At 40.4% G+C, this 23,956-nt stretch overlaps 1 protein-coding gene across 2 annotated transcripts in view; it reads right to left on the bottom strand.

Moving 5' to 3' along the window:
* SEMA5A (semaphorin 5A) overlaps positions 1 to 23,956 on the bottom strand; it is a 330,300-nt gene that overhangs the window by 232,106 nt on the left and 74,238 nt on the right. For both annotated transcript variants that reach the window (XM_069808839.1, XM_069808840.1), the window contains exon 2: positions 14,220 to 14,313. The gene's annotated coding sequence lies outside the window, so the exon portion shown is untranslated. The remainder of the gene's footprint in view (positions 1 to 14,219; positions 14,314 to 23,956) is intronic.

The following is a 23,956-nucleotide window of genomic DNA, read 5'->3' on the forward strand; positions in this document are numbered from 1 at the left end:
GTCATTGACTAACACAGTCAAACATCAATCCTTAAATTCATAGTGACATTCTGCCAAAAGTCTGCTAATATCTGTAGCTGATGGTGACAACTCATAAAAGAAGAATCTGTCATCAAAGCTAGTTCTCCAGCACTGCTCCGAGAGCTGCGATACTTGTGATTTCTGCAAAGGAAGCACTGCTTCAAGAACAGCGGCCTGAGTGAAGCTAGAAGTTTGTAGTAATGCCTCAGATCTCATTTATTACGTCGTGGGCACGTCAGCCTCATCAGCGGGGCACAGCACCAGTGGACCACAGCTTCCTCGAGCAAGCACCAGCCAACCCAGCAGGTCCACACAGCAGAGCACCACAAGCAGCTTAGAGGTAAGAGTAAAGGTACTCAAATCCACGCAGTTCAGCCCATGTTCCAGCAAAATCTCAGCTCTTTTTTTTTTTTCTCTTAGCTCTCCCTTAGCTCCTTGGCTTTTTTGGTGTGCTCCCAAGCCCCAGATTCCCACCTCTAGTTTCGTTTCGTTGCCCTCACAGCTAGTCTCCTGCTCCCATCACCCAGAGCACCTTCCCCCAGGCGCTGCTTGGGGCATCCACCGAACTGGGACCCTCTGCCTGGCCACCAGAAGTCGGTCTGAGGTGGTGGAAAGAGGAATTCCATTCCTCATAGACACTTCAAAGCCAGCACAGTTTTTCCTTTACAAAATAACTTTATGGAAAGACAAAATGGTAATCATTGTTTGCAAATAAAGGTCTGAAAAGTGAGGAAAGTTGGAAGGAAAATCAGAGGAAGCTGAACAGCCAAAGGAAAGGCATGAAGTGAGAGAAAGCTAGCCAGGAGAGGGCAGAAGTGTCAGCTAGTGCAGGAAAATGAAATGGAGAGGGAAGAACTGTAGCAATTCAGGGATCTACACACACATCCCTGCATTTCGTCTTCTCCTTTCTCTCCATAACGACACTCACCTGCTCCTTTTCCAGCTGGTACTATTATTGGCAAAGCAAACACATGTTCTTAGGGCCCAAAAGATGGTCAACACCATCAACATGGCATAAACCACAAGCTGTTCTGTAGTAAAAATACACTTTCAGGTGTTGTAAGTAACAGCGGTTCAGTAGACAGTCCTTACCGCAGGATTCTGTTGATTTTAAAAATGACATAGCTTCACAGTGGGATTGGGCAGATCCTCAGAAAAAAAGATCCACTGATGATGATGAAATACCTAGACACTCCCATTTTGCAGCGTGAAATTCAGGAACTCCCCGAGCCTTATACTGCAAGGATATTCAGGAAGAGTCCCAGTAGCTGCTTGCTGGGGTCTCCCCTCTCCCCCGAGACATGAGCTGTTTGCTCCTGACAGAGACCAGACCCTGGGCTGGATGCGCCTCTGACCGAGCACAGCCATTCGTTCCCACGTTCTGCAGAGGTCTGAGCTCTGCACAACGTTCGTAGGCTGCATTTTATTCACTTGTATTGCCATACAGTACGTACAAGTCTGTATTTATGAGTTATTCGTCAAGCCTTGTGAAAAGTGAACATACATGCCTGACGGCAAGACAAGAAAAATCCATTGCACAGCTTTTTACAAGCACGTACTACAGTACATGAGTTGCGACCACAAAGAGAAACAGCATCCAGAATAGCCAGTCCACGGCATTTTTTCTTTAATATTCCCTCACCCATCTAGTAGGAAGCCCTACAGTTTGGAAAGAGATCTGTCTCCTGGTTATAGCTCAGTCAGCAAAGACCTCAACTTCAACAGAATCATGTAGTCGTTAACTGGACTTCTTTACAAACTGTCACAAAACATGACATAAATTACATTTCAGAAGTTTCTTTCAATTTATCCAGCAATGCTGTTAGTGGCCCTTACCAGATATCCCTGGCACACTCTTGAGAGATGAAATATAATATATAAAGCTGTGGGCAACAATTTTTAAAGCAACATGTAGTTTCAGAGACCTAGTAATGCTGCCCCTGAATGAAGATGCTATACTACATATTTCCACACCTCAGTAAATGAAATTTGTGAAAAATCGTATTTACCCATTAAACCTGAATATAATAAAAGTATGCTAGTCCACCTCATTGAACAGGGATTAATAAGAAAAGCAATGACCAAACATGTAAAATATTTTTAATACTTATTTTCATCATATTTGTCAGCAACGCCATAAACTGAGACTGCATTTGTTTTTTGCTACATTTCGTAGTACCTTTGTTTTAAGCTACATAATTATGTTGATTTCCCATAACTAATTACATATTTTTTTAGAAGGGCAAAAAGAATGTTTCACTCTAGATGGTAACTACTGCAACGATGACATTTCTTGAACAGTCTTCAAACTCCGCTCTTCCCTAGCTTTTCTGTTAACCCACTTTTTGTAATCTTCTGCTAAAAAAGCATCTGTGCTCCTTGTATAATAAGGGACTCAAAGAAGTGAATTTTGAAATTTCGCCACTGGGAATTAGGAATCTGTGCAGGACCAGAGTTACAACTACAAGTAAAGCTGTGACTATTAATTTGTATTAACAATGTGCTGAAACTTCACTATATATAAAACAAAAAGTACTCTTAAATTACAAAAGCTCATGCTTTGAAAGCTGCCCACGTGTCTTGCCTTCTACTGTGACCTCTACCCAAATTCAGGTATGATGCAGGATAGGAGGAGAAGCTCTAGCTTAGGATGCTTTGTCATCTTTTTCTTTTCCCTTCACATTATTATAAGCTGTCGTGTACTGGGAACTATATTTATTAAAAATTAAAAAGAAGAGCAGGTTTTAAAACATTACTTGATTGAACGAATGGCAGCAGTTCAGGTTTGGGAGGAGATCTGTGCAACAGAGCAGCAGAAGACAATGCACCAAGATAACCATCAGAAAAAAGATAGCTGAGAAGAGAGAAGTTTTATCAGCTGAGGGGAGAATGAAGAAGGTGAAGGTTAGCGTTGGATGAAAAATTTGTGTAAGATCTTGAAGATGTATAAAAAGTGGGTTTGAGTGAAGGCAAGGTTAATGGAAGCAGGTAAAAAGAGAGGTACTACGAAAGTAATGCAAGCTTAGCTGTCACATTCTATATAAATTGGGAAGAAGCAACACAGAGATTGGAGTCGTACGTGTTGAATAATTAAGAGAGCAGACCATCACATCACAGATTATTGCTTTAGCCATCTGGACATACTTTTTTATATTTGTAAACTGTACAGGGAAACATGCCAAAATTTGTACATGGATGTAAGAGAAACCAGAAGGAAGACAGCAACACAGCAACTTCAAATAGCTGGGTTTTTAAAAAAAAATTATTTTCAAATGAAAACAGTTCTCTACCATTTTGTATGTCACTGTACAAAAGTACATGATAGTACTTGGGATTTAGCTTTCATAAGGACTTAATAAATACATTTTTAAAGGCGAATCGCCAATCTAAAGGACAAAATTGTACTGCTAAAACAAAACTATTAGTGGATATTCTGCACATTAATACTAGGCAAACTTCCAAAATAAAGATTATATTTAAGTAGTTACCACTTAAAAGAACTGCTGGTTGAGCTCCAAAGTGTCATGAAATGACTACTGTGACAGCCTGCTTCAGTTAAATAATACAGGCAAGCTTACCCTTCGTGTGGTGGGTTCAGTCCTGCAGTTCTTTGGTACAGTTTTAAAGGGCAGTGGCTATTAAACACATTTCAGCAAATGCATGGTGGTCACGGCTTTGACAACTGAAATACAGTGGAGGAGAATACACTTCTGTATGTCAAATCCACTCAGCCCCACGCCCCCATTTGCAAATGCATTCCCACCTCCTCTCAACTCCTAGCCGATTATCAGCTTTTAATTGTTTCTTCCCATGAATAACCAACATAGTCTCTCTTTACAGCAACAGCTTAAGTGACAGCAAGGTTTAGCAGACTGATATGAAAGAAAGGGAGAGGTGAGGCAGCTCAGAGCTCCCATCCCACATCACTGCTATGGAACACTTCTTCTCCCCACCTATTTATTTATACGTAGCTTTTCTATCAAGGTAAGCACTCTAAACACCCACTCATCTCACCAAGCTTCTGGATTCCTCCTTCAGTTCTTGGATAAGCAACAGAGAGAGTATCCTACAGAGAACACTTAGGTGGACTGAACCATCCAATGTCTCTGCAATGATTATACATAATGCATAGCATAAGTCAGCTGCTATGTCACTTTCCTTGCTCTTTAACATTAGCACTGCAAAGAGGACGATTTAGATTTTTTTATACATCCGCAGAAGTTTTCCCACACACCTACAAAGATTTAAGACACAAATGAAAGCACTGTTTAGTGTTCCTTCTAACCCCATGATGCCATGATTATAGGCAATAGTGCCCAAAGGGGACCCACCAATCCACATGACAATCTTCCATACTAGATTTTCCCTTTAGATCTCTGATTCGATTGAGAACTGCAACAGAAAAATCACAGAACTCCCTTCTGTGCCACATTCAGTTGCATTAATATCCAGATAATTCAGAGGCATCATACAAACATGCCTCTTTTTAATTAGGAACATTAACTGTGTGGCTAACCATGCTGTCTTTTGAAGATGTCCATCACAAACATAGGAAACCCTGACAAAACTATCAGAGTCCTGGAATAAGAAGTCTGAAGGGAAAATCATGGCTTCTGTTAGATCTTTCCGAACGTTCATCTACCTTTTGTTAGTTTTACACTAAATCCTGAATTCAGATACAGCTATTTTACACCTTCTGTGAAAGATCAAGTTAGTAAATCCTTTCTCAAAATAAACCAGGCAAAATTAAAAATAATGGAAGGCGTAAAGATTTCCAGAGACCGTTCTACAGGTAAAATATCCAATGTATCAGAGTCTTCAAAAACAAAAGGCAAAGTTCAAAATGAATACAATGCTTATACTTAAACCCCCATGTATTCACAAAGGTTTCATGCATATGAAGAACACCCCTGCACATGCCTGCGCTTCCTGTCAATACAAACTTGCTTATTTTTTCCTAGATCCTAAGATACGGCATGACGGGGGGGGGGGGGGGGGGGGGGCGGGGAGAAAAAAAGAAAAAGGATCCTTCTAAAAAGAATAAATCATAGTTGTATTTTCTTCCTCCAACATCATTGTTAAAAAATTAAGTTCTACATTTAAGTCTGTTTAAAAGTAGTAAAACTTGACACAACAGAAATCATATACTATCCGGTGGGATGCACCCAATGAAGCTGTCAAATAGTGAATAAGGAGATGTCAAATAACCTAACGTTAAATGAGAAATGGCTCTTGACATATTTGTTCCAATACACAGAAGCTTCTTGTGGGTTTCCTTCAGAGCATATATTGTGCTACTCTGTGTATTTGTGTCTCAATAAAATAAAATAAATATACTCTGTTCTTTCCAAGTCTGAAGTATCCTCTTAAAAAGTTATTTTAATTTACATTTCCATGTTTTATCTAATTGTTAATGATGATGCTTTTTTAAATGATTTTCATTTAAGAGCTTTCAGGAGAAAAATCTATTCTATAAGGTTATTTCACAAAATAACAATGTTGTGAAAATCCAGTTTGTTTGGTGACATCTTTCCCAATGGCTTTTCAGTGGCTGACAGTTTCCATCAGTCAAACACTAAATTACATGAAGTGTCACTGACGTCTCCATCATAACCAAAATCACTTTAGACTTCTGTAGCTTTGTAACCGTCATTTTTCATTTATTACTTTGGAATCTTATAGGCATACAGTATGTATGCACAGATTGCATACATTGAAACATATCTTAGACTCCTCCTTTTGAAGAATCTGAAATTCGGAGTCAAAATGTGTCCAAGTCACCTTAAGCTCATAAATAGAAACACATACAATGATTATGCCTTCCCTTAGATTCTTCTAAAAATAAAGGCACTGTTTCAGCCTTCCTAGGCTGTTTTGCTTGCATCCAAATTTTCTAGTACCCCCACAGGTGCTTAACGGGAAACTTCCTGACCATGCTTACATTTTATGCCACACAGTACACTCACTGGTGTCATAGCAATTGCCTATGAAAATCCCCCCTCCCACTGCACCAGTTCTCCAGCACACCATCAGGCAAGCCTAGATGACTTGCAGTGAGAACATCCTTAGCTAGCGTTGCCTGAGACCACCAAGATTTATACCCAAAAGCCATACAGTATGGTCCACACCCTTTTTCACTCCTTTCTGTACATCTTCATACCCCACATATTGCGTTCCTCAAAAAAACAAATGTACATATGGCACAGGCAGGGATTCCTTTCCCGGGATGAACAAATAACCACAATACCAACACATGCCACAGTTGAATGCCATGCACTTTGCTGGGAGGACCACATGCCCACTTAGACAACAGCCCATAGCAATAAGCAAAGGCATTCCCCGGGGTACACCAGTATAGCCTCCACTTCACTTTGCTGGCCTGCCCCTTCATCTTGTCCCGTACCAAGTCTACGTCCCTGTTCCAACACCGCACCCTAAGCAAAGGCCCTATCTCCCAAGCAATCTAGATCTTCCTAGCAGTCGGTTGTATCGAAGCTTAGTCCAATATCAGCTGACAACAGCATGGCTCAACACCCAGATCCATGCACTCGCTCATGATTGGCACCATTTTCTCCCTCAAATCATTCCCTGTCCCAAAGGGAAACCAGCCACCAGCTGCATTTTTAAGACCACCTTAGCTGCTGTACATAGGAAGGGTAAAACCCAAGAGAAGCTGTGCTCATTAGATCATGCTGCATCTCCTGCCACACACAGATCTTGTCCCTTCCACTCACCCTCCGCGGGATCCCAGCTTCCTTCTCCCCTTCCCTCAACATCCTGCAGAGAGGTAACACAACCACCTGCTTCTGCTGAGCTATACAGAGCCGACTCAGTCCTGAGCTGGGTGCTGGCTAACCCAGGCTATGAACATCCACCAGCAACGTAATTTGATATAAGGTATCCCAAGATCCACTCCTCAGCACAGGAGGATGGCACATTTATGAGTCCACTCCCTTAGTTCACCTGGAGCTGCAGACCTGCCAACCAATGCACTCATGACAAGCCAGAGCAACCCCTTTGCCCATTTCCTTAGGGATACAAAAATTTGGCATGCTACACTGGGTGTACTGATGTCTGAGGAGAAGGTTGGGTTAAAAGACCAGGAAGAAAGGTCTCTGCATGACTATGAGTAGCCCTGCCCTTCCCATCACTCCAGCAACATTTCTAAAAGAAGCCAAGAGGTCAGTTCACTTTTAAAAGATGACACATCCTCAAGCGCTCCTTCACGGGATCCTTTAAAAGCATCTTCACACTGGAAGATGAGGCTTGCACTGGGACTTGTACAGGTTTCTCACCTCCTTTTCATCACAGAGTCTTGGCAGATGATGACAGGACCACTCAGTGCCCATCATGTAGGTCATGTGGCAGTCGTGGCACGTACCACATGTAAGTAAATAAGAAAGCTAGGAAAGTCATATCCAAGAAGTTGTGAGTGGTTGTGGAATAGCCCATTCCTGCTTGATGTGTCCCAAGAGAGGCGACCAGCTATCCCACTGCATGAACGCCGCCTTCCACTATGCCCTAAGGAAGGATGGAGCTCAGAGTAAGGGAATGCATTAGCCCCCCTACAGATCAGGGCATATTGACACATCTGCCTGCAGATTTCCAGTCACCGTAGACCTCAATGCCTCTCTTTTCTGAGGCAGCCAAAACCCTCTTTGATCAGCAGGAGAGGGTATTCATTTAAACACAATGAAAATGCTAAAACACTACCTTTCCTTTCCCTTTTTTTTTTTTTTTGCCCAGCCTCTCAGTGGTACCAAGTATGCTCTTATTTCCTACAAGCTCCACCCCTTCTGCTCTTTGTAATCCCTCTGCAGTTAAATTCCTTCTCCTTTATTTACCTACTCTCTGCTTTGATGTCATTTGCATATCACTACGGAAAGACATGTTGTTAAATCTACTTCCAGAACAGTCCGAGCATAAAGCTCTAGAAGGAATACCAAGGAAAATGGCCATAAAGAAAAAAAAAACACAAAACCAAACAAACCAAAACCAAACATGAAACCCTTGTAAATGGCCTCTGTCAATGACACAAAGAAAAACACAAGTACAATAAAATGTCTTACAAATAAAAGTCCAACTAAAACCTGCCCTTTGGCTGCAGGCGTGGTGTTGAAAAATTATTAAGTCAGACCAGAAAAGTGTCAGTTTACAGAGCAGTGGTGCAACAAGATACAAGCATTATAGGTATGAGAAGGGTCTCTGGAATGGAATTGTTGGAATTCAAAATAAAGAGCCCAGAAGGAAAATGCTGAGGATGCAAGGCCTTTCCACGGGGAGCCTTGTGTAATAATGAAATGCAGAATTTGACCTAGAAAGGGGCAAAAAGGAAAAGAGACTGGACACAAAAAAAAAAAAAACGAACCAAGAAACTTGCTGATATTTTACGCATCTGGCCAAGCAAAAAATTGGCAATTTGTGGCAGCATTAGGAAATGCATAACTCAAGAAGACAGATATAAAATGTGAATGATACTCAGCTTATCAAAGAGTAATAACAAACTTTCTAGTATGGTGTGCTTGCTATGCTCTACCTCAGCATGCGTCACCCCAGAGAGACGATGGGACTTGCATGCTACTGAAGAGTCCCAAAAGCATAATTTGGATACAGCTCCATCCTTTCATACCTGGCCAACTCTCTCCTCCATTACCTACCACTTCACCATGATGTTGATGGGACAGTCGCAGAGTGACCTAGCAGAAAATCTGTATTGCTAAAGTCACCATGATGCATTCTGGTTTTTAAATTGTTAACTATTTGAGTCTAAAAGATCACATTTTATCATGTATTTGTTCAATCTCTACAGCCATATCAGTTTCTACAACTAATAATGTAACTATAGGCAAACACATCTGTTTAACATGGGAAATCCAGTGCAGAGTTCATAGTTCTTTTTAAAGACACAAAGCTGTATTTATACTGTAATAAACACATCATCTAGAAAGATACTGAAAACACAAATTGAAACATGATGCTCTCACTGTGCAAAGTCTTTGCACACCTTCAGTGCTCTGTAAATAATAAATAACTGAAGCAGAGGTCATCTCATCAGGTTAATCATGAGTCATACTGCCAAGATACAGAGTTTGCTCCAGCTAGGCTGTGCTATCTAGTACATGGATAAACAGGGATTTCAATTTCCAGGGTTGTCAATCTTGCATGTTTTCCAGCACTGGATTCCACCATATTTTATAAAGACGCACCCTGAAGCTGAGTGAAAAATGATTCAAACTGCTTGCAGTGGTGTTGCAGAAAGGGCTTCCAGAGCAAACAGATTATACACACTACACTAGTGCACACACTGCAAGTACAAAAATCTGTGTCACATGGAAAAAAACAAAAATAAAAATACACCAAACTTGGATCAACAGAGACAACTCAAAGGGTCTCAAAACAGTGCCCTTTTCTACAAATTCTTTTGACATTTTCAATGATCAAAGCAAGAGAAAGCAACCCATGAGGCTTCACGCAATTGAGAGATAACTGGAATACTTAAAGGCAGCATCTCTACTGCAAGAAGTGTGACCTGGGGAAGGGCAGTTGTGCCGGTGGGTGGAAGTTGAACCTTATTCCTAACTAGATATTTAAGAGGGAAAAAAAAAGAGAGAGATTAAAATTATAAATCAAAGAACGTTTCACACTAGGTGTTAAAACCCTGCTTCTAGATGCCATTAATCTCAGAGGTTTAACAACAGGCTTTAATGGGAAGAGTCTCATTCTCTGTAGCAAGAAACAAAGGGTCTTTCCATTAGACACAATGACCTCATCCGTCCCTCTCTGATCCTCCTTCACCTCATATGCAGAGCCAAGTACAGCACAATTCATCACTTCAGTACAAAGCTGTTTGCAGCTTGGTGGGCAGTTATGTTACATACCAGGCATAGAGTTTCTGAAAGAGAACGAAGCTCCTTCATTCCACTCTGAAATTGCTATTGCTGCTTTGAAGCAATGCAGGTTCCTTTTAACAAACAACTACTAACAAGCCTTTCATTGTTATGCTTCATTTGTTAAAATTCCCCAAGCCTGGCACAAAGGGAAACCTCCCATCGCTGCACAAACAGTGCCACAAGGAAGACACCAGAAGAGTTAGAAGGGCCATGAGGAAGGACTCTTCTTCACAGATGGACGAGCTCAAAGAATTAAGTGGGTAGGGAAATGGCTGACCTAGGTCATTACCAATTAAAAGTATTGCTTATGTTATACTATTCTTCCTTTTTCCCTTGTAACTGCTCATATTCTGCAATTCCCTTCCATTTATCTAAAACCACACCCTTGTATCTCTTCTTCCTGCAAGAAAAATACTCTTTCCTCAGGACTCTGTAAATCACTATTTGAAATATTCATGTCATCTTTGTCTTTGCAAATTTTGGCCATGTTACTTAGAAATCCTTTGAGTCTCCATTTCAGCTGCTTTAGTCTCGTTTGAGCTACTGTTTTAACAAAATTCATTTTTACCAAGAGCAACTACCCCCTCTAATCTAATGAAAAACCATTGTTCTCCCCTCCTCTGTTTGTTGATTTCAAAGCCCCTTGGCAAACTTCCCAGAATACTGATACTGGTACAGAAATTTAAACACTCTTTAATACTTGCATGGGTCCATCCATCTCGGGTCCATAAACCACTGATTGAAAACCAAAGACACTGTTTCTTTCATTCCCAGTATCTGTTCCTCTCTAAGCTCCTAAAATCCCATTAATTCTTAAGAATTTTCTTCAGTAGTTTCTCATCCTTGCTTACCTCTTCCCATTCAATTCCTTCAGGTCACTTTACCTATTTGCTACTAATCTTCTTCCATGACCCTCTCTCTTCCAGTAGCCTTATCCGTTTTTGTCATTACAACTGCTATCATGCAACCCTGTCACTTTTAGCCTTGCCCCCTTGACCATCATAATATAACTCCAACATTTTGCCTCTCAAGCTAATTCGTAAACACAAAAGTATCTCCAAGTTCAGCACTCTTTTCTCATTCTCTTTGTACTCTCTCAAGGCTCTGGCATTTCATCTGGCTTCTCTCTCCCTGCTAAGTCGACTGTCTCTACACCAAAATGGGTGTCACTAGGACTTAAATAGTGAGAAAAGGTATTTTGGTAATTCCTCACCCTCTGACATGTAGTACAGACTGTACAGGGAACACACTAAGGGAAAAAAGTGAGATATTTGGACTACGAACTGAACTCTCAATGAAACAGCTTGAACATATTAAGAGGAATTTAATCGTAATTTATCAAGTGCCAAAATAAGATTAAAAGCCTTTATTTTACAATGAGGGAAAAGTCTCCGAGCTCAGTGTGAGATCTCAAATTACATAACAGGTCTAATATTTTTTAAAATAGTTTTATCAACAGAGTTCTATTCTGGGACTGCAACCTTACTATTTATAAAATAGCGCATAAGAACTGCCCCAGTGGACCAAGCTGGATGTTTAGCCCAAACGGAATAACCAATCTTGCTCAAACTAAATATCCAGCCTGACCCACTATCCTGTCTCCAGGAGCAGCCGAGAGCAGATGTCTAGGGGAACAGTGAAAACCAGAACAGTCATATAGAAATACTCTCTTCCACTCCTCCCAAAACACTGCACAGCTTTCCACAATTTGCAGCTCAATAACTTCCTTACCTAGAGGTAGTACCTTTGTTTGTCACCTGTTTTTTTTTCCCTCCCTCTTTTTTTCCCTGCCTTCTTTTCCAACTTTGTTCAGCAACACCCATGCAGCACGCACAGCATCCCATGGCAAGGAATTTCAGAACTGACTTACACACTATGCAAAGAAAAACTTCTTTTCCTAGCTTTGAAACTGCTCCCTGCCTGTTTCACCTGATATCTCCTCTAATACAAAAATAAGGTGGCACTGAGTATTAATTTCCCATCCACACACCTCACAGCTCTTATCATTTTATAGGCCTCTAGCATTAGCATCAGGCCACTATCTCTTTTCCAGTCTGCAGACTCTTACCTAACTAGTTGGTCTTGCGTGGTAGCTGCTCCACGGACACCTGCATCCTGCTGCCCTTCTTCATTCTTGTTGCCCTTCTCTGAACCTTTTCCAGTTCTACTCCACTTGTTCTGAGATAAGGAGACCAGAACAGCACACCATATTTAAGACGCAAACATACCACAGATTTAGAGTGACCAAATGATATTTTGATCTCTCTCCTTCAGAGCAGCTCCTGATATAAATTTGCTTTTTGACTGCTACTGAAGTATAGAGCTGATTTTTTTCATTAAATTACTGCTTCTAGTCCCAAGATCCCAGGCCAGCTCAAAATATTTTACCATTACTGACCCTGAATTTCATCCACCATTTTAATGGCCACTTAGTTTTATAAGATTCTTTCACAGTTTTTCAGCCTGGCCCCTTTTCTTTTACCTTCTTTTGCCCTGAATTACTTAAGTTTCAGAAACAAACCTTGTCACCACACTTCTGTTCTAAGCCCCTTACGAATATGAATATCCCCTCGGGCACTCAGAGAGACCTCTGTGGAAATCCACTAGTGATTTCCAACACATTTTTTCTCCTGGTGTTTTGTTTCTTAACATTTAACCAATTATTTACACAGTTGGCAGTCCTCCCACTTAACCTGTGCCTGTTTAGTTCCTTTACAAGTTTTTTGAGAGGACTTTGAATATGAAATGCCTTTTCACAATTTAAGTAGAACAATACATCGTAAAAATCTCTTTCACCTGCATGCTGGTTATCTCCTTCAAAGGACCACAGCAGTTTAGCAAGACTTGGCTTCAAATCACAAAAATGCTGCCTAGAAGGGATCTCTGGGAGTCATCCCGCCTGAGCAACCACTGAAGGCCACAGCAGATCAGGTCAGCTGTAGCATTTTCCAACTCAGACTTGAAAGCTTCCGCTGGGAGAGATACCTAGGGACAAGGGGGTGGCAACTTCTTCCAGTGCTGCAGTAGCCTCCTAGTGAAAAAGTTTCTCCTACAGTGCCCAATCAGAACATTTCAATCCGCAATCTGTGTATGTTAACGCCCTGCTACGTGGTTTGCCAGTACTAACAACACTGGCTCCGTCATCTCTGTAAACACCTGTCAAGTAGTTGAAGGCTAATATTAACCTGTTTCTAAATCTCCTCTTCATCAGGGTCCCCTTCACAGAAATCAATTCTTTCTCAGTATCTCCATCATATTTATCCAATGTCCTTTCTAAAACAGCCGCTAATCTGATTTTTTAATTAATCCACTCCATTTAGACAAGAGGCCTATTGGTTTCTAGGCTCCCTGATTCCACATTAATGCTTTCTAAAACACAGCATCAAATTAGACATCTTCAAGTTCTCAACTGCTGAGACACTTTAAAGCAAGAGGCTGCACACCGCAGTCAGTAGCTGGTCTACTTCACTCCTCCGTTCCTTAAAAACCTGGGTAAGCTACATCTGGATCTGTTCAATTGGGAACATGCAATTTGTTCCACAATCTCTCCTACAAATGCTTCCAGCTAAGAAAGGCAATCTCATAGGCCTCCCATAAGAAGGGTTCCAAAACAGGAACCACCCCACGCTTTTCAGTGGTGAGCACATACACATAAGAATTATTTTGTTTTCTGCCATGGCTTTATCTCAGATTGTTCATTTCATAATATCATTATACACAGGCCCCACAGACTCTTCAACTAGCTTCCTGCTACTGGTGTGGTTGAAAAAAAACATTTATGAATTTTATGTTTAGCCTGATAGGGGAATTTTTTGGTCCTATTTCCTTCTTTGAAGGCAGCCACAGCTTTTTTTAAGATGTCCTCTTGCTTTTAATAGTCTCCTCTACCTTGTCATTTAGGTATACAGGCTTCCTTATCCTAAGTCTTTTTTAGACTGATGGTAAGCCTTTGTGCAGAGCCTCCAAAACAGCATCCTAAAATAGCATCTCTGCCACCTACAAACATGTTACTCTTACAGTTGCCCTTTCAGTTTTTCTTTAAACAAACATCCCCATTTTTACATGGTTTCCCTTTTTGAAGTTGAGCATAATTTAAGAGAGGGAAGAAGAAAGGAGAACTGTGGGTTGTTTTTCTTGCATTCCTCCCATTTCCATTTCTTGCATTTCCTTAGCTTAAGGAGGAGAGAAAGGCAGAATACTTGTAATGGTCTACAAAGCCATCTCACAAGTGCTTTTCCAGACAGCATCTTACAAACTCTCCATGACATCACTGTCTACCCACTGGACAAAATACAGTCTCTTACCTACCTTTTAGTCACCATCCCTCTGTAATCATCCTGCCTCTGTTCAGGGCTTGTGCAGGGCCTAGCACAGTGGGGTCCTGGGTCTACCTTGTAGGCTCCTAGGAGATAAGGAAACATAAAAGAGAAAGAATAGGTATTGAAGAGACAGCTCATCAGCAATTCTCAGACATTTATAGCAGTCATAAAACATCTGTCTTTCAAGACAATAAATCAGAAGTGTAAGGCACTGAACTACACAGTGTGAACAAGAACCAAACAGAAAGAGGCAGAAGAAAAAAAAATCATTCTTTAAAATAACTGGCAGCCTGGGATGAGAATCAGAAGAGAAGAGTGCTTGTCACAGAATTACCAAAATCCATGGGCCATACGAATTTGAGAAAAATCCTTACTGTATAAATCTCCCTCGGTGCCCTAACCACCACTAAAATTAAACTTGCCTAAAACATGGGCTGAAATCTGGCCCCAAGTGAAATCCATGACAAAATTCAGGTGGGCAAAACTTTACTATTCTTTCATCTTTCCGTAAAGCAGAAAGGTCAAGAGACAAATGCAGTTACTGTCTAATGTCTCACAACAATACAAAAGACATTTTCAAGAAAGAGATGCATCATTAAGAACACTGCAAGACGTTAACCCATTTTGCAGGAACGACAATGACAATATAAACATTCAAAAAGTTATCTTGCTTTTTTCTTTGTTGAAATTAAGATGGTACTGCTAATCAATCAAGTGCTATCTTTACTTAAAACAGCAAGACAGGAATCACATAGCAGTTTCCTGCTCTCAACACCTCAATAAAAGGTACTTCACTTCAGAAGTAGAAAACAATAATAGTCCATCTAACTTAAGCATTCGTTTCTTTGATTGAGAATGTCTACAGCACAGAACAAATACACTAGCAATCAACAGTTCACCTTTGAACCTAATCAGAGACATGAGGCAAAAAGGAGTCATTGTTCCGCTTTGTTTACTCACTTACATAAAGTGACTCTACTAGAAGACTGGAAGTGCTTGAGATTTTTTTCCAGTGCTTCTCTGGCCTAGGAAAGTCTCAGGAAATCTGCCGAATTCATAAGCAGTACTGCATAAAAATGTTTTATAACAAGGAAGCATCATATGAGCAAGAAGAACTCTCCAGGTTAGACAATGAAGATCCAGATTTATGTTCACCATGTCAAAATTTCTCATGAACCCCCTGCTCCCTATCACCGAGTACTTCAGATTTTTATCATTTATATATTTTCTTCTAAATTAAGAATTTATATTGTATGCGTACATATACACACCCCTCCGTGAAATTCAGCGATGTCAAACTCTGCTATAGGAGTTGCCAAGAGCAGATTTAGATAGTATTCTCCATGGCATAGGGATCAATCAAAGATAATTTCACAGTCCAAGGTGGCAGGTGAAGCTTATATTGTCGAGAACACATTGCATCACCTTTTCTTTGCCTCCCACTTTTCAGAAAGGCAAGGACAAATTTAAATTTTGGAAGAGGACCAAGTTCTGCTTTTTATATTACTATGTAATATAAATACTTGAACACCTCAGCGCAACTACCTGCCACCCATGCACGTTGATGACAAAGTACTCTAAGACATTCAGTCTGTCAAGTAATTAATTATAACTGTTACCATGCAGTAAGTTCTACAGACAACTACAAGCAACCCATCTCTAAGATGCAGTGTGCTAGTGATTTATGTATGCACTCACTACACCAGAACGAGCAGCTGAATTATTATGCTTTGAAACATTACAAAGAAGGCTGTATACCTCAATTTTTCTAAACAAACCTGACAGTACTAGTGCTTTCTATATACACTTCAGCCTGCCCACTGACCCCTCACCACTCATTTCACAATTCATATTTCTACATAAACACCTCAGATTTTATTTTAGCAAACTAAAAGCTTTAGCAAGTTTATTTTTATTCTAATCTTAAGAATTACCTAGACAAAACTGGAAAGCAGTGTGAATCCACCTTACTGATTTGGGGAAAACAGGCACACACATAGAAACGAACTCGTAAAGCTTGAATTTCTACAGATTCATGTCTTGCTTCCCTTATAACTCTTAATATGGCAACCCTGCCGTTCCTGTGACTGTGGCAGCACTCTCATCGGGCACAATACAGTATATGCTGTCGGTAGGATAACACCGGAAATTAGCCTGAGTATTCATTTAGTTAAGCTAAATTTAGGCTAACTCAGCCTACGCAGCCCACACCGAACCAATCCTACAGAAACTGTAAATTAAGCCACCAAAATTAGAAGACTGACTGCAAAAAACACCTTTTTTTTTTTTTTTTTTATTTGGGGTATATAACCATGTTTTAGTTTACTTTTGCTTTGGTTTAGCATCACTTACTAAAGGAAAAAGGCTACAGTGGCTGTGCTCCCTGCCTGTGTCTCCTACCCTTTCCTTTCAAAATGACTTCTGAAACTGATGACCAGTTTCAATCTAACACAAAGACTTCCATGAAAATGGCCAGGCAAAACAAGACACAAACTCACTTTCCAAATAGCTGATTTTCCCTACTCTCAGTGACAAACACAGGCACGCGAGAGGGGAATTCAGCCACGGTACATTTTATTTGCCCAGAAGCACATTAATTTAAAAGAACAGGGGAAAAAAACCTTCTGCAACTGGATAAAAATATACATAGGTGTGTACTAGTGGAAGTTTTCCAGAGATCTTCACTAGATTCAATGATAAACACATAGGAGTGCTGTTTCCCACTGCTGTTAGAATATGGTACCAAAGCCATTGGTACGACCAAGCAGCACGATTAAATCTGGTGGGGGCGTGGAGGAGAGCGCACGTGCAGTTAAGAGCCTTGCTGTCATACGGATACAGGCACTGCTCTCACATCTGTCTAGTATATTTGGAAAGATATTTGGCTACACACTGAATTGAGCAAAGAAATAATCGTAGCGTGTCTAGACACCGTGGCTTGTCTGCATGCCGAGACTTCCCGCTTGCGTTGCAGCTGCACGGCAGCAGTGTGCCGCAGCAGCAACCTCACCTCACCCAGGCAGCTGGGAGCCTGCCCGGGCACCCAGGATTTCCATACGCCACCCAACAGCAGCCATCGCTCACCGTGCAAGGCAAAAAAGGACACCGAGAGGGATGAGGACACGCCTGCTCCACATCACTCCGCCAGCCAGCCTTGGCCCGTGCTCCGCAGAGATCACAACCTGAGTTAGGCGAGTTGTTCCAAGTGCCTTCTGCTGATGCTGGGGCTGAAGCAGAAGTGTCAGGAGCACCGGGGAGATGGGGCTTTTCCCCACTGCAGTGCTCTCACCACCTACGCTCAGGAGAACTGAGCACATATAAGTAAACTTTATGCGCTGCTTGAAATACTGTTGAACAAATTACTTGCTTTTGTTGCTATCTGGCAGCAGCAGAGAAAATCATGACAAAACTGAAAACGTACCAAATTTGAAAGGGAGTGGGGGAAAAAAAAAAAATTAAAAACCAAAGATACAAATATCCTCCCTCCTCTTCCCTTCCTCCAAAACCCGCCTGAATTATGCAAATATATCCCACTTTCAGGGATGAATCAAGGATGAATAGTTAGAACAGCTGCTATATACAACCTTGTGCTCCTTCTGCAAAAACTAACATTTCTCCTCATAATGTACGCTAGCTAATATTACTACTTATCTTTCTCTTTTCATGCTGAAGAGGTCCTCATATAAGGAAAGAAATCTCATTAAATCCAGCTTATTTGCTGGACTAAAGAATGGGTGTGTAAAGATGGCAATTATTAAGCAAAACCTAGACATAAGGAACACAAAAGAAACAGGAATACCCTTCTTATAAAGCTACATTTTGTTTATATGCTTTTCAAATCACAATATTGATTAAAGTAAAACCAAAACAAAATAAACGTAGAAATTTTTAGGGAAAAAGGCAGAACAAACAAACAAAAAAATCAACAACGTCCTTGAGGATGTCCCAGCCGCCACCGTTTGAGACCACAGAACCAGCCCACACAAACGCATCCTGAACAGGCAGACACCCGCAGACACACGCTGCAGAGCAGAACCTCAATGTATGGAGCGCTACCACTGCTCCTGTACTCCTTCACGTGCAGGGCTGGGAAACGTCCAGGTCTTCACAGATGTGTCTCCTGGTTCAACTCAGAAATCACATGCAGACAAAACAGGAGCAGCACCAGGACTCCCTTAAGCTCCAGCATTGCTCTTGCCTTGCTGAACACAAGCTCTAAGTCACGAAGAGCCGTGGACATCCGCACACACGCTCCCACGCGCAAATCACACAAGCAGCGGATCTGACTCATTCAGAGTTTGTCAGGCTTAATTCATAGGCGTGGTAAATCTAACATAATCAGAACACGAGACACTCGCGGCCCATATGAAGATCATCTTTGAAGAAAAGAAGAAAAAGAAGAGTCCCATAAAGCAGACTCACTGTTTTTGCTGTGACACATGCCAATGCTCAGGAATAGGACTCCTGGTCATATTCTGCATATTGATAGCTATACTACTGGCCATGGTACCTTTCTTCCAGTTTTACTGAAAGGCAAGCTCTTGACAAAGAAAATTAGATTCATGAATTACCAACAGCTTTAACTCTATTTACAGTATCACTTTATTCTCCACTAGGCCAAAATAAGAACAAATGTAGAGACTGGAGTGCCAGGACAGGAGACGTATGGCTGACAGGAAAGCATAGGTCAGAATATGTGAAGTCACCAGTCAGCCAGAGTTCTCTGGTTGAAAATTACAGAACAGAATGACATAACATTTATTTGGTTTTGCAGGGATTTGACTAATAATAGAGCATTTAAAGTCAGTGAACTTGCCCTACTTACTTGCTTTAACTCCATCTAGGTCAAAGTGACAAGACATGGTAGTGTAAATTTAACCTTTTAACTAACTACCACAGATTTATAGTCTAAGAACAGCACTTAGTTCTTGCCAAAACCCACCATGATTCCCAAAATAGTAATTTTTAAAGTATAATACATTATTAAGACTGCTGACAGAACGAAGAGCATTACCTAGTTTAAAATGGTAGAGATGGAGAAAAACAGTAATAAAGGAGAAATTATTGTGGAGTTGCTCCCACTGAAGTCATGTTTTTCATGAAGACTTCAAAGAGAGGGGAAAACATGGCCTTTATCCAACCTTCTGCAAATTATACCACTGAGTATTTTTATTTAAAATAAATCAGTTCTGATACAACTCTGATCTCCTTGAGCTTGACAGCAAAACTTCTTCTGAAAATATGCTTGAGCATGACACCATTTATTCTTGTGCTTTTCCAGTCTTTGACTGAAGTCTATAGGACATTTCAAGTGCTCTGTTGCCACTGGTATTTGCTGTCTACATGTCTCCAAACTCTTACAGTTTCCTGAAACTGAAGTCCATTGGATTGATGAACTAGAAAAGTCTGTCTGGATTATCAAAAATACTGACAAGAATAAAACCCTTCAGCCGAGTCATGTTAGTACTGACAACACAAGAGGCTGAGATTTTCATGACCAGAGAAATCAACTTCATAATGAATGTCAATGAAGAGAATTATTAACCACCATAGCATAATGTACACAAGATGTATTTGTGTGCATGTGTGTGTGCATGTCTACAAGACTTAAATAAAAAACAGTGTTTCTAGCATTCTGGGGTGACCTTCAGATGAAACTCAATAGATATGTTGTGTTGGGTTTTCCCTTTTTTTTTGGGGGGGGGGGGGGGAACACACAAGGGGGGTGGTGGTGGGTTTTTTTAATATTGCAGGAAGGATACCATGCAACAATCTTCTTGAGAAATCTCCTCTCTTCCCCAGAATGCAACACTGTACTGCTTCTACCTCTTCTACAATTTTCATCTGTAAGAAAAATAGTTTCAATGTCCCTCCACCCACCCTGATAAGAGCAATTGCCCATGGAAGAAAACATCATTCCTCTTCTGGAATTCTGCCAAGTAATTTCATGTCCTATCTAACTGATTCTCAAATTTAAGTCATGCACTCAAAACTGATGTTAGCATGTAAATCTTAAATTTCAATGATCACCATCTAAGTTCTTCAATATCTATGACAATTTAGGAAAAACAAGCAAAACAGAATACCCTGTAATATATGCATTTAGTCTGCACAAAACCAAACAGTTGCTCCCTTCCTTACATTAACCAGTATATGGCTACTTTATTTTCCAAAGAAGGCGAGTAAGCTAAGAAAGGTAAAACCAAAACTATGGGTACCATAGAAGAGAAATCCCGAACAAAAGCATCTTTAGATATGTAACCATAAAATAATATATTACATTTTATCTGACCTTTTGTAAGAGCCAGTGAACCTTTTCAATCTAGTTTTTAAAAAATTCTAGATGACAGACATCTTTTAGAGAAACAAATCCACAACCCTCAGGAGAACCCTGGTTTTTATTTACTATTCTGAAAGACATTTTCTGTACTGCAGTATACCAGCTGGTATATTTTCTGTAGCATACTTAATTCAGAGACATCTGCTTGCTAGCAGACCAAGGATGAAGCTTGGGGTTATGAGACCTGGATTATATTTCTGGCTCAGCAACTGATTTGTGGTACAGCTTTGAGAAACTTACTCTGTCCCCATTTCACCATTGTAAAATGTGAAGATGTCTTTTAACATATCCCAGTTTCTTTAAATAAAATGCAAGTTTTTATGTATCTCAGTGAACTGCATTGTGAAAACTGCAGTTCCAATTAAGAGTGAACTCCTGAGTATAGTGAACGTTTCAGGAAAGCTTTATGGTCACATTCTCTCAGTCAGAGCGCCCAGCTGCCTTCTGGAGAAACAGGACTGAACAGATTCATGTAGGTACTGCAGATGCCAAATAATAATGAAAAGACTAATCCTGAATATTGCAGCTGCTGATAATGCTCGTTGCCTAACAATGCAGAAAGCATTACACTCACTATTGCCTACAGCATGCACTGCTACAAAGGAAAAAAAAAGAAATGATATGTAGTCTGGGAGAATCCAAGATGATAGTCTAAAGAGGAAAATAACTCAGTGCATATAGCTTGAGGTTATGAGGAAAGCATCTGCTAATATGCAGCAGGCTCCTGTAATTGTGCAGCTGAAGTAATAATACCCCAACAAAATGCCATTACAATGTACAGTGTTTAACAACTGTGCCAGTTTTCACGCGTGTCGGTTTATTCCACAAGCTGGCTTATCCACTTTGTTAGCCTAAATGCTCCAAAATTATTTAAAGAAATCATATCCACTACATTTTAAAGACAGGAGACCATACTAAATCCTGGGTAAGTCTATTAAATTTAATTGTGATGTATCGGGAAAAAAAATAGATGTGTACTCTGCTTTTCCAAATGGGGGGGAGAATTCTTAAACAATACTGGGTGGGGGGTTGGTTGGTGCAACACATCCACAAGCTTCAGACAATTTAGGTTCCCAGCCCAAATGTGTTGGAATCATTTATAATATAAGAGAGAGAATTAATAAGAGTTTCTTAATCTACAGTTCTTTCATATTCTGACTCAAATTTTTTTTTGGCTTAGATTGTTCTCATTCAATGATGGATGCTTTCCCTTCTTCCATCTCAGCATGCATGAGAGAAAGACAAAACTTAACATATCCATCACCAGGGCCAGAACACACAGCACAGTCCATCTGGTACCGTAAATCGCAAACTGGTAGATGCTCCCCCCCTTCCCCCACCAAGCTTCTTAGCTCTTCCACTCTCTCTTCAGCATGAAGTCAAATGCTGTGGGTTTTGGTTTGGAGGTTTTTTTAGGTGGCTGTAGAGATAGCAAGAATATGGTGGTTGTGATCTGGACATATTCCAAGACTTGTCTGAAATATTCTTACCCAGGGCCAAATGTTTTCCCCATCAGCAGTGAAAGCATTCAATGCTTTGGCATTCTTCTAGCAGCCTATCCCTCCCTTTGCCACCCAACATGCATGCACACTCCCGTCTGCCTGGCTGCTTGCAGTGCTGAAGCAATCACAAATGCCTCAGGCAAAGCAAAGATACAGAGGTAAACACTGTAGTCCTGGGCATCGTCCCAGGGAGGACACACATAATAATTTCCAAGCTCCTCCTCAACAGATTATTTTTTTTCTTGTGTTCAGTACTAACAAAATTAAGGAAGGAGAAGAGTTTAATGCACGAGTACTATCCCTGTCAAGAATTTCATTACAACGCCCAGTTCATCATAAGTTGTTATTAAAAGCAAACGTCTACTATCTCCTACTGTGTACTAGGCTTAAATGACAAAGCAGGCAACAGATCCCAGAACTGCTCTGCACTGTGCCTACAGCTAACTTCCTTTCACAGCCCTCCTTGCCCTCCTCCAGCACCTCCAGTCTTCGCAGAATCTACACTTACTTTCAAGTGGCATATTACATTCACTTTTTTTTTTTTTGAAAGTTAAACCACTAATTAGAGCATAAAGTACATGATTCTGCATTTGCCACACTGATGTCCTGTATGTTCACCTCGGGCAGCAGAAAAAGAATACCTGGATTTAATTTTGCTCCTATATTTCAAGTCTGCTTGAGATACCCATTTGATGTAAAAACAATAATATAAAAGCAGCAAGAGGATTTGGTGGCTGGTGCTGGGGATGATCTGGAGTTTTCGCACTTAAGTGGTTGGGAGAACTTATGCAGAAAAGTATGCAGAGACATTAAGCACATTATCCTGAGGGGTGTTTATTAAAATGCAACGTTAACTTCAGTATTTGATATCAGTTCTCATTATCTTTGACAATTCACCAAGCAAGGCTTACAATTTAGATGTTAATTCACAACTTAATAGTATGAATCAGTAATACATACAGAACTAACTGCAGCAAACTGCCCAATAAACAGGAAACTCCTATTAGAAATGCCTTTAGGAATATTCAACAACTTGAATTGTGACACAGAAGATTTTGCTTACCAGGACAGAATGGGAGGATGCATGTCCTGTCTGCAAGCATTTGTACGATCCCACTGTTTCTGATCGCTTGTAATTATATAAGAAGAAAAAGGCATTTGATTTAGAACATCTGCACCAGAGCAAGTCCCTAATATTTTCCTAGAACAAGTATAGGAAATATATAGCACAAACAAGGAGAAGAAAGAACTACGACACACCCAGATTTGATATGGAAATCCTGACGTCAGGACTGGTATTCCCTTCAAAACTACAAACAATACTGCTGGAAAAGTTGCAATGTTCCAAAGTTCTCGTCCTCCTTCAAAGGTAAGAGAACGTGAAACAATGCAACAAAGCGAAGAGAAATGTGCACAGCAGATAAATCTGTGAGATAATCACGCTTTGTCCAAGATAAGGTTCAAACTCTACCACTGACTAAATATATACACTTGGTGCTCATGCTGCATTTGCCAGTGCTTTTAGCCATCCCACATCTTAACTTATTCTCTAACTTTCTACCCCAAGGTCTGAATTTTTTCAAAACAAATTAACTTGGCTCTCACATTACATTGTGCTGGAGGTAGTATTGATACATAGAGATTGTAAATGAAAATTAGACCACACAGAAGGGTATACTAAATTATCCAATTATCCCAGATAAAAACAATGTTAAAATGGGATTTAAACAGAATAACATTAAAGTAATAGGGTAAAAAACAATATATATAACTTTGAAAATAATTGTAGTATTTTACAATCATTATCACAGATGACAAGAAACTGAACAAAAAATGTGAAAGCATCAGGAAATGTGAAAGCACATTTAAACTCCCAGACCACTT

Source organism: Haliaeetus albicilla, chromosome 21 (genome assembly GCF_947461875.1).
Source record: "Haliaeetus albicilla chromosome 21, bHalAlb1.1, whole genome shotgun sequence".
NCBI lineage: Eukaryota > Metazoa > Chordata > Aves > Accipitriformes > Accipitridae > Haliaeetus > Haliaeetus albicilla.